The sequence below is a fragment of the Phasianus colchicus genome, chromosome 15 (genome assembly GCF_987193195.1).
Source record: "Phasianus colchicus chromosome 15, bPhaCol1.hap1.1, whole genome shotgun sequence".
In the NCBI taxonomy this organism is placed as follows: domain Eukaryota; kingdom Metazoa; phylum Chordata; class Aves; order Galliformes; family Phasianidae; genus Phasianus; species Phasianus colchicus.
The window spans coordinates 8260255-8274883 of record NC_143450.1 but is presented as its reverse complement, the minus strand read 5'-3'; the positions used below and the strand labels follow the sequence as shown (position 1 = coordinate 8274883).

General features: G+C 44.2%; 1 long non-coding RNA gene across 2 annotated transcripts in view; it reads left to right on the top strand.

Moving 5' to 3' along the window:
* Window positions 1-8401, top strand: part of LOC149915892 (uncharacterized) — a 39730-nt gene extending 31329 nt beyond the window's left edge. For both annotated transcript variants that reach the window (XR_016471345.1, XR_016471344.1), the window contains exons 4-5: window positions 5006-6800; window positions 8133-8401. This is a non-coding gene — a long non-coding RNA (uncharacterized LOC149915892). The remainder of the gene's footprint in view (window positions 1-5005; window positions 6801-8132) is intronic.
* The last annotated feature ends 6228 nt before the right edge of the window (window positions 8402-14629 follow it).

Genomic DNA, 14629 nt, shown 5'->3' with positions numbered 1-14629 from the left:
AACGTACAAAAGGCTGCCAATGGGAACAAATGTATTTTGGTGATATAGGTGAACTGTATTTTAGCCGTACATCGGCAAGAGAGTGCCTAAAATGCTGCTGAGGGGACAGAAGTGCTGACCACACCTCGTGCCTTATTACGGACTATCATTATTAAGCTGCTATAGACAGTCACTTCTAGCACTTTATTCGTGAGTGCTGCTCACTGTGGAGCTGTTTGTCTCCTTTGAACACCTCAGAGCACATGCCATGATTTCATGATCCCCTATTGCTGCAGTGTCCCAGCTCAGCAGTGCCTGCGGTGCTGCCCCGGTGTGCGCAGTGGAGCTCTGCGTGTGCTGGTAAATGAGCAGTGAGAATGCAGCGAAAGCACCACTGCACATCACTGTTTGAGAACTGTAAGATCTAGAAAAGAAAGACAAGTTCAGACAGAAAAATACATCAGAAACATCATTAAACATTAATACTTGCAAAGCACTAAGAAGTTTTGATACACTGGAATTAAGGCATCTCGTACAGCCTGCACCTGTTGTGGCAGTGCTTTCAGCTTTTCATCAGCTATTTGCTCACATGCAGCTCTGCCATTGTTTTTGTTGTTTTCCCCAAATTCATGTGCCCAGGATGGTGACTGACTGGTGCAGATGAGGCCTATGAAAGGGTTTGCCTGGGAGCTGTGAATTGCCCTCTGGCCAAGGAGTTGGTCCCTCCCTCCTCCAGGTCTTTGGTTACAATGCTCCGATTGCAAACACAGGTGTTTTTTTTTTTTTCAGTAGATGAGTTCTTTGATGGCATGCAAACAGAAGACTGAGCATGCAAAGATGAATGCTTCATGCCGTCTCCTATGGACATATCTCTGGTCGTGGGCTCTGGCAGGGCTGAGCAATGCCCCAGGACTCAATGAGGCTGAAGGCTGCAGAGAGCTCAACTGCGGTTGTGAGTGACATCAGCAGCCCCACTCCAGTTACAGCTCCCTGCAGAGCAGCAGGGTGCCCCCAGGATCCGGCTGAATGACGCACAGGAGCCTCACAAAGAGCAGGAGATGCGTGTGATGATCATACGCCAAAATGGATGTGGGCAAGATGCCTAACATGATGTAGGGGCTTGAGCAATTGCTGGAGATGTGCAGCCAGCCCTGGCACTTCTCTTAAATGAGAACTATCTTTTTTTTGCTGGGATAATCTATCATACTTGAAACATTTGAAAGGCTGTATCTTTCCCCTTAACCATTTTATCATTTTAATTTAAAAGCTTTTTAAAATTATCACCCAAATAAATGATAAGTAGTAACAGGGTAAACTCCTCTGAGCTCTCCATTAGTGCAAACAATGCAATGTGACTGTGTTCTATTTACAGAAAATTAATGAACGTAAAAAAGATGAAGTGCACGTCATCCTGGTGATTGTAGGTTGTTTTTCATGCAGTGAGGTTTGCAGCTTTATCCATTAAATTCTGGGACAAAAGAAACGTCCTCACAATTTTAATAGTTGTAATATATGATTGTATGTGAAGGGAATAGGAATAACATTTATTTTATTTAATGAAGACTAATGAAGTTGTTCTGATCTTTCCATTACAGTTTCAACAAATTTTTCTAATCAGGAAGATCCTACTTTCTGAAAGCTAATTTTTCATCTTAAACATCATCTAAAATGCCAGCATAATAGTGAAATGTAGGAGCAATATTATAGGATGCCAGAAAATTTCCAGTACTAATGGAAAATTGATGCATTTCAGAGGTTTTTTGGTTTCTTTTTTGGTTAAGAGAAAAATGCTCAGGTTACTAGAGAAAGGTTTATGTTACGGTGCTTTATCATCTATTAGACAAACATGACAGATATTGGCTGATACTTCAGCTGGGAGGAAGGAAGGAGTATGTTTCCTGAGTCTGGTCAGGGCAGGACACTGGAGGGTGTAAAATAAAGGACAGTGTTGGGAGATGGAGAGAGTGAAGGAGGTAATCACTGCAACCAGGTCCTCCTGGGGCACTGCAGTCAGTAATGATATTCTTTGAAAAGTGTCCTTGGCTCATTAAGCCAAGGTTCAGGCTGCAAATACTGGGAAGTGATCAGGGCCAAATTTTAGGGAATATGTATGTTAAGATTCACAAATGAGCACGGCTGTAGGGATCCAGATGCTTTGGGGATCCCGAAGCACCAGCAATTCCTTTGGTGTGGGCATCTAAACAACTCCATAGGCAGGACAGGGTGGTAAAGGCAACAGGACTGAAGGTCTCTGAGAATGCCCGAGTCAGTAGTCATGACTTGCTGCTGGTGTCTTTTATGAGGATCTGTTCCATTTCCTGCTTAAGCTGCCGTGTTTCAGATCATGTGCAGCAGCACTGCTCTTAGGAAAAGAAAAGGAGTAGTTGCCCAGACTTGTGCTGTCTTAATTTCTGTCATATATATCTTTTGCTGTGTTGGTGCTGCTACATAAATCTGTCTAACACCTTCTCATAGCATTAATAGGGTTGTTGAGCCTTCAACATTTTTCACACCCGACAGTTTCTTAGAATGCATCAATTATTTTCCTACCTTTGTTCACAGTTTTGCTGTCTTCTGAAAAAAAGAAAAAAAAAAGAAAAAAAAGAAAAAAGAAAAGAAAGGATTGATTTTACTTTTGGTTTGAATAGAAGAACTGAAGTATTTTATAGCCTTTGTATAAGCACAAACATGATAACTACCACAGGCAATGGTGAATCTTGAACTGGTGAACTGCCATTTTCAGGCCAGCAGGTGTGAAGCAGAACAAGCAGGGCAGGAAACTCATGCTGAAAATAACAGGAAAAAAATCACTGCCTGTTACTGCCATTTCTAGATATGCTGATGCACACATATACACTCGTGGATTCACACAGAAAATACGTCTGTCCTTAGCAATTTGATTTTATTGTATAAACTTTTTGTCGTCTGCCTTGCGTAGCAGCAATTCTTCCTCTGTTTGCTCTCCCCATTATTCAGTGCCTCTCCTCCAGCTTAATGCTGGAATGGAACCCAGGAGGTGGCAAGTCGGTGAGTCCTTTGTGGCACCTCTTGCCTTGTTTGTCTGGAAAAGCACTACATCACACAATGACAGATGATAGGTTCTTTTCGTATTTACTTAGGAGTCCTGATGTCTCACTAGCAATGAGACTTTTTATTCCTCTATTTACTTAGCTCTTTCCCTCAGCAGTGTAACCCACACTTCTACTTGACTTCTTTCTTGCCCTTACACACATAAAGTAGAAAGCTGGCAATTTTAATAAGTACAGACTTTGCTGCCTAATTGAGATTAACATAGATAGTTAAAGTATTAGCACAGGAGCTGAACCTTGGTGGCTTTCAGGAATTGCTCATCTCTTTGCTGGGTCAGATTCTGATGAGTTATTTTAATACTTCCATATTTGCAGTGCGACGTCATGGGATAGACCTACTTATGCCATCCTGCCCTTCATGGTGTGCGCAGGGAGGGAGCCTGAGAGAGAGGAAAAACCCACACACATGCACAGACCTTCCATCTGTCTCTCTGATTTACATGCTTCAACACACTCTGGTGCTAGCCAGAACTCTGGGCACTACGTGTCCTTGCATGGCCAGGAACCAGCGTGACCCAGGCTCCTGTTTGCTTGAGTGATGCTAGAAAGAGTGTCACTTGCAGCCTGTCAGTAAAATGCTGCCATAAAATGACTCCAGAAGAGGAAGCTCTTACACTAATTTTGCAGTCGTTACTACTAGCAGCAACAGGCAGGTAGGTGACCTTGGGCAGGTCACACTTACCTCTGCCCTGAATGCCCCCCAGAACACAAGGGATTTCTAAAGATCTGCCCTGCTGGCAATCAAGGATGGATTTCCTCAGGTTTCTCTTTTTGTGCTGAAGCTGTTCAAGGCTCATGGGGGATGATTTTCTCTTGCACTAAAGCTCCAGGGTGCACAGCCCCAGGAAGGACAGCACCATGACCTCTGGGCCAACCTGAACTCCAAGGCCTGAGCCTTGCCTTCACAAGCAGAATGGGCACCAGGTTGCAGTCCCTGTGTGGCTCAGCCCAAGTGCTGAGCCCAGGGCAGAAAGGAATGGCAGCGGGATGGAAAAACGGGGAGTGATCTGCATGACTTTGATCTCTGAGCACAATTCTTGCCCTAAAAAGGGCACAGCTGTCAGTCCGTTTGTCAACATCAGCAAGTCATTATGTAAAGCAATACATCATTGTACTTTTGACTTTGTTGCTTGTCGTATCGGTTGGAGACCGATAGATGGACCACTTGTTCTGTGTGAGGTAACCGCACGGTGGGGAATGCGCAAAGCTGGAAGGGCTCCTCTGGCTCCAGCTAAGCTTGTTATTTTTTCCCCTAATAATAGAGTGAGAATCGAGAAAGAGAGAGAAAATTAGCAGGAGAAAAAGCAGTTCCTCTTTGTTGAATAGACAGTTTAATTTATTCCTGAGCACAATGTACCTGAAGAGTGATAAGAAACAACTTTGATATCATGCTAAATAAATAAAAAAGAGGTTACATAACCTAATTTTCCCCGGCTCTTGCAGCAGTTTCTATTTTATCAGCTTTCGTTTAAGCAGAGCAAAATTAATAAGATGAGAAAAGTGAGGCTACCTGGAATACTATGAGATTTCTTACAGTGACAAGGAAAGAGTCTTTTAGCTAATTATTTCGTGTGTGGGTTGCTGTCTGGCATGTCAGGAGGATTCACCTTCAAGAGAGGCTGATGTTACGTGTGGGGCACTGAGGTCTGGTGGTGGGCTGGCACAAACTGCTGCTCTGGGGCTGCATGAGGTGCTTGGACGTTGGGCATGGAGGGCAGCAGGGCAGGAGAAGAGCACTACTGTAGATCTGTGTTGTTCTTCTCATGAGAGATGTGATAAACCATGGTAAGCACCCAAGATTTCAAAGGCAGATGATTAAAACAGACTGAAATTATTTACTCCCTGTTAGAGCAGAATAAGCCCTTCAGTTATTTCCCAAAGAAAAAAAAAGCAAAATATGAAAATAAGCTGTTCTTTTTCTTCTTTTTCTTTTCCAGATTTTTACTCCATCTGATGTAGAAATTGACCAATACTACAATAGCTGCAGTGAGAGGAGATCGTGACACCTCCACGCATCCCTTCCCCTGAGTCAGACATTCAGAGTCCCTCACAGCTGATGGTGGCTTCAGGCACAGCTTTACCATTTTGGCTTTGGATGTGTTTTAATATCAGTCTGGGGAGGGCAGTGGACGTTAGATGTAAAATTCCCCTTAAAAAGCAGTGGTAGGTAATTATTTTCTGTTTCTGCAGAGGAGGATGTACGTGTAGATACAGTAGTTTTCCTTTTGGTGAGTATGACTAACACTAACCCATGCAGGAGGGCATCTGTGCCTTCTCATTAACTGGAGGGGGAGAGCAAAGGGGAGCTGCACTCATGCGGATACAGCCTGTAAAGCTTCTGTGTAGCAGTAACATCTTTTGCACTAAAATTTTCAGAGAGGCTTAAATTGTCACGCTGAAAGGTAGAAGGTCCCAGGAGCTTGTGTTGTGCTTTTCTGCTCTTCTCCTTGGGCACAGCTTAAAGGCTCCTGGTAAGGAGCAACCCTGGTGCTGTCAGTGGCTGGGAGCTGGCTATGCTGCTCCAGAAGAAACACCTATCTGCCAGCTGCTAGTCCCAGGGCTCAAACAGCTCTCACAATGGTCTGACATGAAGCTAAGCCTCTTATCTTATGTGTTGTAACCATGCAGCTGGAAGCAAACTTATATATGCAAATTGTACATCAGTAAATAGTGACAAACGTGACCTGATTCCTCTGGCATTACGCATTTATATTGGTATCTTTTGTGCTTTGGAAATACAAAATGGGTATGGGAAAATAAATTAGAGAGTGTTGGGAGTTTTGTCACCAAAGGTACTTATCTTTTTTTTTTTTTTAAAGGAAGGAACTCTCAGTTGTGCTGCAAGTTGAGAGATACTACCCTCAGAAAGCCACTGGATGTTTTTGGCTTGCTTCCTGCTGTCTTTACTGCTGTAGTACCACTCAAACAAGGATAAAACTCATGAGTGCCTGGTTCAGCAAGTCATTGTGTAGCTCCCTCTATGGGCCTCTGTGTACCACTCTGCCCATTTGTCTCAAAGCACCTGGTGACATGCAGACATGGAGTTACAGGCAGACCCTTGCTGGTACTCTTGCTATCAGGCCAAAGGCATTTATGGCCCCAAACGTCTGACACATTGGTTGAAAAAGGCATTCCTCATGTCCGAGCTATGCTGCAAGAAAACTATTGCAGTCCATTTGCCTTACTTGGTGTCCATTCCAACCCAAGCCATTCTGTGATTCTGTGATTCTACGACCACCTTTCCACCATAAATAAAATAATGCTATAGCATAGCAGGCTGCAGATATGCTTTGCACTAGATTGTAGAATGGAAATATATTGCAGATGGTATTTACTTAAAAGACAAGTAAATTTTTATTTCTGTCTCTGCAAGGAGTAAAACTAATTAAAAGCTAGGCAGAGTGTTTTCTTCTTCACTTGAACATTACAATAAGTGGTAACATCTGCGTTGCACAATTTATTATTTGTATGTGCAATGTTGTAAAATATACTTTCCCAACATTATAAGCTGGTGTACTAATTTACATTAAAATGCTAATTTAATTTGGAGTAGAAGAACTCCATATCATTTCTTTTCTTCAAAGTATCTTTCTCATCCCATTCCAGAACTCCAGGGAAACTGTTCTAGAATGACTTTGGGGAGTCCTCTCACCACATACAATAGTCTGTTAAATACAGGATGCAACTTCAGCTGAACTCAACACTGGGACACTGGAACTGGTAAAATGCCCTGTAGGTGTTCCTTGAATCAACAAGATGTGAGCCAAATGAGACTGCAGACTCTCCTAGTCATTGCCCTGACTGAGTCGCAGAGGCAGCCTTGCAGTACATAGTGGGGATAGTGACTCAGGAAGTAATACTTCTGGTATAACATAATATGTTATCACAGCTTTTCATCCAGCAGCCACCTAATGCAGAGCACAGTGGGAGTCCTCTCTGCAAGGACAAAAAGGATGCTCACTGCCACGCACGCATCCAACTTCACTCATTTTACTTCTGCACTGGTGTTCCATTCAGCCTTTCTCTCCTTCTCCACTTACTGTCCCCATCAACCAAACCCTTAATAGACCCCTCCAAGTCCATCCATCCTGTGTTAAATCCCAGGGGAGGCTGCACCCTCCTGAGAGGTGCAGTGCTTCCAGGAGACGTGTAATCCTGTGCCTCAGTGTATGTGGGAGGGAAGGTAGAGACACGGGAGCTGTAGAGGCTGCTTGTCCCCCAGTGTATGATATGAGCTCAGCCCATTCCCCCTATGACTCACACTGTTAGGAGACTAATTAAGCAGAGGAATATCTCTGTATGGATTATAAATAGCCTGAGGGAGTACATAGGGTAAATCAAAGGAAGACCTTGATCACTGTCATTGGCAGCTTAAATCAGGCAGTGTGACTTTGCACAGGGATGACTCAAACAGGAGTGTGGGAATTGCTGCTCCTCCTGAGCACTTGGCTGGTGGCTCTCCTTTGCCACTGTCTTACCTGACTGCAGCTCCAGCCTGGCATTGGGAACACAATGTCACCATGTTAGCAGACGTACTGTGAATAAGCTCGTGGGCAAGAACCTTCAGATCATGTGTGTTTAATCTTGAGGTGATTGATTTAGCCTGTGTACAAGGGAGTAGCCTTTTCTACCACTGCAGCCAAGTTTATCGGGGACTGTGAATTGATCTGAGCCACTGGATGCTACCAGTAAGGCCTTGCTGTTAGGGAACAGAAGTGAAGACACATCAGCTGCAGCTCTCTTTTGGAAAGAGCCATTAACCCCCCGGCTGCTGTTAGCCTGGAGATATTCAGCAAGGATTTGTCTCTTTCTCGGTGCTTTTAACCTTAGCTGTGAGCTGTTTCTTCAGCTTTGAGAGTTGATTGCATTCCCAATTCTACTTAAGCTGGCGGAATATCTCTGTGCAGCCCATTACTGCCATCAGTCATCTAAATTACATAATTTGCATTGATTTGGTTAATACAAAGAGTTTTTATCCATTTAGAATGGGAACTGATTTTCTGTTGCTGTTGTTCACACAACCATTGCAGACAAAGTAACGTCAGGTGTTCTTCTGCCTTCCAGATACCTCCACTCCCACCGCAAGGCTGGGTGTCAGAGTGGCACCTCAGATCACAGGAAGCTTTGGAACATCCCTGCCTTTGTGCTTCCTACCCACAGACAACCGTGATCACTAGAGAAATATTAAACTGGGACTCATCATCTCATCAGCACATGAGCTGCAAAGTATACAGCAAATCAAACTCTCCCCCTCCTTTGACTCCTTAGGTAAGGTCCTTTGGCTCCCACGCAGAACTGCTCCTCTGATGAAGAAACCCGGATTCCATTTGGGTTACAGCTTCACTTTAGCATCAAGTTGAAAATCCTATTCTTTTGTCACGGTGAACAAGGGCTGAAGTAAGAAAAGGAAAGATTACTTTTTTTTAAAAAAAAAGTTGGTTTTTATTACAGCTGGAAGGTAGAACTGAAAACTCTGGAAAGCCACTCCATCAAACTCCATGTAGTCAGATTCCCTCAGTGATTAATTAATCAGAAAATAAATCAAATAAACTGTGTTTTTCTCCGTTTCTTTTGCTGGATCCCATGTTATGCTCTTGGCAATCCCAAGGGGATCCCTCTGCTTCTGACTGTTGCAATCCACTTTATTCTCTTGCCCTTTGTTCAGTCCCAGGATGCTTCCACCTGCCATAAGTATGAGGAGATGATAACAAAAACCCCGCTGCCTATGGGGAATGATCACTTTACCTTTTATTACAATCTGTTTTCAGGCAGCATGTCTTTTTGTGTTCAGTTCTTTGCACTGCAATCTGCATTGCTGGGTGACGTTAGGACAAATTGAGTTACTCCTTCTCGCTCATTAAAAATATCTTGTGTCTGAAAGGGAGCTGAGGACAGAAGGGGGAGAGAGAAAGCATCATTATGAGCATGAATTGCTCTCTGATCTTGTTTGGTTTCATCCTAGCCTGTGGAGCAGAAAGTGTTCCGTCTGGCTTTGGCAATGCCAGAATTTGAAAGTTTTTAATTACCATCAGCCATTGTGTATGCTTATTATAGAGCCAGCATAAGAACAAATCCATCAAATTGGTTTATGGTTAGGTTTTTGGTTTTTTTTTCATGAAGCTGTGGGTGCTGTGAAGCATAAATAAATACATATAGTTTGGTTTCAGACCTCATGGCCCGTGGCATATGTTCTTAAGAGTGAAACAGTTCCTCCTTGATGGCTGCAGCAGTTGCAGTACCATAACCTCAGCCACCCACGTGTGCTGATGCTGCCCACTGCAGCAGCATGTGGTGCTGACACACGCCAGGTGCCATCAGACTGCTGGGTTTGGGGCCTCACCTCTGCACACTGCTTGGTTGTGCTGAGAAGGAGCGACCAAGGCAGCAGTGCTCATGTAACACTTAGAGAGTAAATGATGCCCTCTGTTATGTTTGTTTGAGTGAACCTGGAAGTAAAATCTGCTACAAGTGTGATGCTGCTGGCCCTCCTGTGGAGGGAAGTACAGCGAGGCAACCACAGGGTGCACAAGGGGTGTGCAAATCCTCGCTCCCCTCACGGCAGCCTGGGTGTGAAGGGCACTGGCTGTTTGTTGGGCACTGCAGGCTGCTCTCGGGGCAGCTTGTTCTGAGCAAGCCCTGCAGAGACCTGGCTCACACTCCCAGCTGCATTCACACACAGCTTTGTACAACCAGAACAGGGCATGTTGTTCTCCCACTGAGAACAAACAGCTCCTCAGGCTGTCCTTTCTTTCTCTGCCCTTCCTTTGGTCCCAGAGCAGAATGAACCCAGCACCACAAACAGCTGAGCACCAGAGAAGAAGCCATAATGTCTGAACTGTGTGTCTGAGGGAGGACTGGCTGTGCTGTCTGGAGTGATGTTTCGCAACACGTCTGTCTGTCCTGCGGCAGTGTGCACCAGAGGGAACGGCGGCTGCTGCCTGTCTGCTCTGCTGAGTCCCCAACGCTGACCTCCAGCCTTAGGTCCCACAGCACTGCTGGTTTTCTTGGAGCCTGGAGAAATCTGCCAGAAGCAGAAGGAACTCTCACCTCGTTGTTTTTCTGTGGTTTGTCCTGCATCACAGTCAGGCTTCTGGCTGTCCCTGCTGGCCCAGTAAATGGGAATCCTTTACCTCTTGTGCTCAGAGGATACAAAGTGTAACTGGGACCTGTGCTTTATCAGTGTATAGAAAATAAGTTGATTGGAGTCAAACCAGTCAGCAGACACCCGTCCTGGCCGTTGGTATACAAATAAGGTATCCATGGAGATCAAGAGACTAAATCTAAGAGACATAAAGATCTGGCCCTTGCCTGTTGGGGATCCAGCTGTACGTACCAACCTGCCTGTCCTCTCCATCTTCACAGCAGCACCCCCAGAGGGCAGGGGAGAGGAGATCCCTCATAGGAGAGGAGATGCTGTGCAGAGGCAGAGAGGCACTGACTGTTCCCTGCTGGGTGCTGAGAGCGGGTGCTGCTCTTCAGCAGCCAGCACCCATCCAGCCCAGGTAGCTCAGTTTTAAAGCAGGTTAAACCCAAAGATCACAGAAAATGAGGAAAGGAGATAGGAATGGTTTGGGGGCAGAGCCATTACCAAATCTCTGTAAAATGTTTTTTCCACTCTTTCTGCTATTAAAGTCATTTTTTTCTTTAACACTCAAACTGATTCTGCTTTTGCAGGCTCAGATTTGATTTAAAGTGCTGTTGGCTCAGTTGTGGATTAGCTGGTTCAGACAAGCCTGCAGGCGGATCCCATTAGCACCCGCTCTTCCCCCACCTTTGTGAAGCCTTGCTGGGACCTGCAGGGATGCAGCTGGAACGGCAGCAGATCCAGCAGTGCCAACACCCACACAGGGCCCGATCCACACTCCCACACATGTGAAGACCAAAAGAGTATGAACAACCAGGCAGTGCAATGCTATACGTATCCATTTGTCTCTTTTTCTAAGATATTTACAACTTCTTCTTCCCTTACATTTAGCAAATGCACGGACATGTTACCTGCTTCATAATTTTTCTGGAAGGTCTTTTCTGGTTACTAAAAATTTTCTTTCTGTGAAAGCTTTTAATAATTCACATCCAGCCTGGAAAAACACTGTGAGGGACATTATCTTTTCAGCTATGCTGTGTGGGGCTTAGACCCTGCTTGCCAGGCTGGTCAATGTTCTCCCTTAACTATTAGGTCTCAGTAAGCTTGTATTAATTTTGCTTTTCCCCAGTTTTAATGTATGCACTTAAGAGACTGGCTGGTTGGCTGGCCAGGAGGGAAGTTTTACATGTCAGGGAGGAGTTCTTCATTGAGAGAGCAGTGAGGTGCTGGCAAAGGCTGCCCAGAGAGGCTGTGGATACCCCATTCCTGGAGGTGTTCAAGACCAGGTTGGATGGAGCCCGGGACAGCCTGGTTTAGTACCAGATCTGGAGGTTGGTGGCCCTGCCTGTTGCAGTGGGGTTGGAACTTGATCCTTGGGGTCCCTTCCAACCCAAGCCATTCTATGATTCTATGATTGGCATGATTCTGAACAAAGTCCATTTATCTGCCTTGATTTTGCTGACTATCCTGCCTGTTAATTCTAGTCAAGCTGTTCCATATCCATATTTTTCTCTTCCAGAGAATTATCTGCTCCAGTGTTTTGATACACGGTTACTGGATTACAGTAGTGGAGAACCAGGTTTGCTGGGAGATGTGCTCTGCTGACTGACTACAGCTGGAGTCAGGGACTGTGCTCAGCATTTGCAGAATTCATGCAATTTCAGCACTGAAAGTTGGCAGAAAAAGAATGAAAGAAATGTAGAATCCGACTCCTCTAGCTGGATAGAAACTTCATGGTAAAGCATCTCAATTAGAAGGATATGTTTTAATGGTTTTGTAACTACCTTAACTTTCATCATTGCACAGCTCTCAGATCCAGGCAGCACAAGCAGAAGGTGGCTGCGAAGCCCTGTGCTCAGGTACAGGTGGGCTGGCAGAGCTCATCAGAGGTGAAGCACGTACTGAAGGATAAGCAGCTGTACATTGCCAGGAAGCATTAAAAAGTACAGGTAAAATGTGACACAGGAATCTTTCTTCTCTGATAACCTAAGTACCTAGAAAAACATGGGAATTATCTAGAAGTAATATGCATAATAATAAACATAGATACATGCAATGTAAGTATATAAATCTTATATGTATGCATGTATCTATTTCAAAGCAAATATATTGGAAATGCACACCTTTGCTTCTAAGGGTTAACTATATTTCATTATTTCACAGCTTAAATCCTCCCAGCATATAACTGCCAGTATGACAATTATTCTTTGGTTCCTTTCTTCCCATACAGTGTTAATTTCTTAATGTCAAATGTGATGCTTTTGACACTCATAAAAAGTACTAATTTGTAAATTAATTTATTTATAGTCTTCTCTGTGGAGTTCAGCACCATCGAGTCTGAATGCCCTTGAAAAGTTGCTAGGTGACACTGTCATACCTCAGTCTGATGAACAAATGAGAGCTCGTAATGTTGATGCAGTGACTTTAACCAAGCATTCTGCTTTCATTCTGATAGACTTTTTGATTGCAAATCGTTTGTTGTGAACTGCAAACAAGCTCAAATTATCCTATTCTCCAGTTATGGCTTGGTTCATAACTAAACTGGTTCATAAAATCAATGCAAATCTTTCTATGTTGTTTTTATGGAAATCAGAGCAAATTCAAATATTTACATACACACTAATATTCATAGCCTGTTCCAGAAAATGAACAAACCCACCACATTTTCACAATGTTGAACCTGAACAGCATTCATTGACAACATTGCTAATTCCTTCCTTTCCTACCTGCACTGGAAATGGAATCCAACTGATTGGAATCCTCCTTGTGATGCTCTTTCACGTTGAGGAAGATGAGTTAAAACAATGGTAGGGCACACAGAACAGAGGCACATGAATGTGTGTATGTGCTTGTGAACACCGGGCTTAGGAATCAGCTCTGACTGTACAGTTCCTTGATCAGAATGAGCATGGCTTTCTCCCAGCTCCGTCCCAGAACCATATCACTAATATTACAGCATTATGGCAGGGAAAAGGATGAAAAGAGCCAACAGCCTCTTACTTCATTGCATAGTTTTCGTTCTTTTCTGTTTCATTTTTTTCTCAAAACAAGCAAACAAAAATAAAAACAATTCCTATTATCTTTCCTCCTTGCTTTGGAATAGTAACGCTGCTGCATTGGCTCAGAGCGCTCACAAACAAGGTGATTCCATTTAGGTGGGATTGGTGAGAAATGCGTTTCTGACAATTTTCCTGCAGATTGAAGCCTACCGAGCTGGGAAATGTCTCTCAGTGGGGCTTTTCTGCAGTGAAATCATGAGTTTGAAAAGGGACTGTCGATGGGCTTTCAAGGCTTTGGCCTGGCTCTCTCTAGCAACATTTTTGTGATCCAAATTGGCATCGATTTGAGATGTGTTCCTGTGCAGGGTAAGCAATAGCTTACAGCAGCTGCTAATTAGCTCAGCTCTGCTCTGTTCTTGCTTTTCATGTCTAGATACCTCCTTCAGAAATAAGGAGCAGAAGGAAAACATCCAAGCAGAAGAATCAGAAGGCAAAGAAAAGGGAATGGATGGGGATTGCAACTGAAAAATTAATGAGGAGAGACCTCATTTCACAAAGCTTATATAAAGTCGGACTGCATCTGTGCAAGGAACAGTGACCCAGAAAGAGAAATCTGTAAAAATTCAGGGCAAGGTGCAAAACTTGGTATCCTCCTTCCCTCTGAGACACACTTACACTCACACACAAGGATCCTTTGCTCCAGGCCACTGCAAACACCTCTGTGACATCCCCCCATCCCTGCAGCAGGCCCTGGCTGCAGCAGCAGGACGCAGTGCTCACAGAGGTGGGTCTGGAAAGCTGTGCTGCAAGGTCAGGATGAATTGTCCCACATTTACCAGGGGATATCAAATCTCCTTATGTACCCTATTTACTTTTTACTGTCTGCTCAGTATGCACTTTTGTTTGTTGTTAGCTTCTGCATGAGGTGAAGTACTGCTGCTCCCCATCCTGCTGCCTGGAGAGAATTCCCTTCCAGGAGAGTCTGGGGTTGTTCCCAAGTGAACTGCTAAAATCTGTTTGTGGTATGTCAGAACAGCAGAAGTCTGCAGGAAGTCACCCAACTGAAAAGAAAAACAAACCCAATAATGGCACTTAGAGCTAAAAAGAATGAGTAATATGTCTCATTACTTTACAGTGAAAACCCACAATTAATGGCATAACCTTACATAACCAGACCCAGAAAAAAATGACCTTTTGCACCTTGCAGGACAGGGCTGGGATTCTCAACCCAAAAGCCTGCTCCCTCAGTGCCTGACAGAGAGAGTTCTTCAGGTCTCCCTGGAGGAGAGGGACATCTCCAGCCGTGCCACATCAGCACGCAAGATTGAACTGCACCTTGTCTGCTTGCCTGTTGCCTTGAGCAGAAGCTCAAGGGGAATTATTTAAAATGAAGACTGCCTTCTATATTAAGCACATCTCAGGTAATACCAAGCAGCTCACTCTCTACTATTAATGGGTCTCCAGGTATTAGCAGAGCA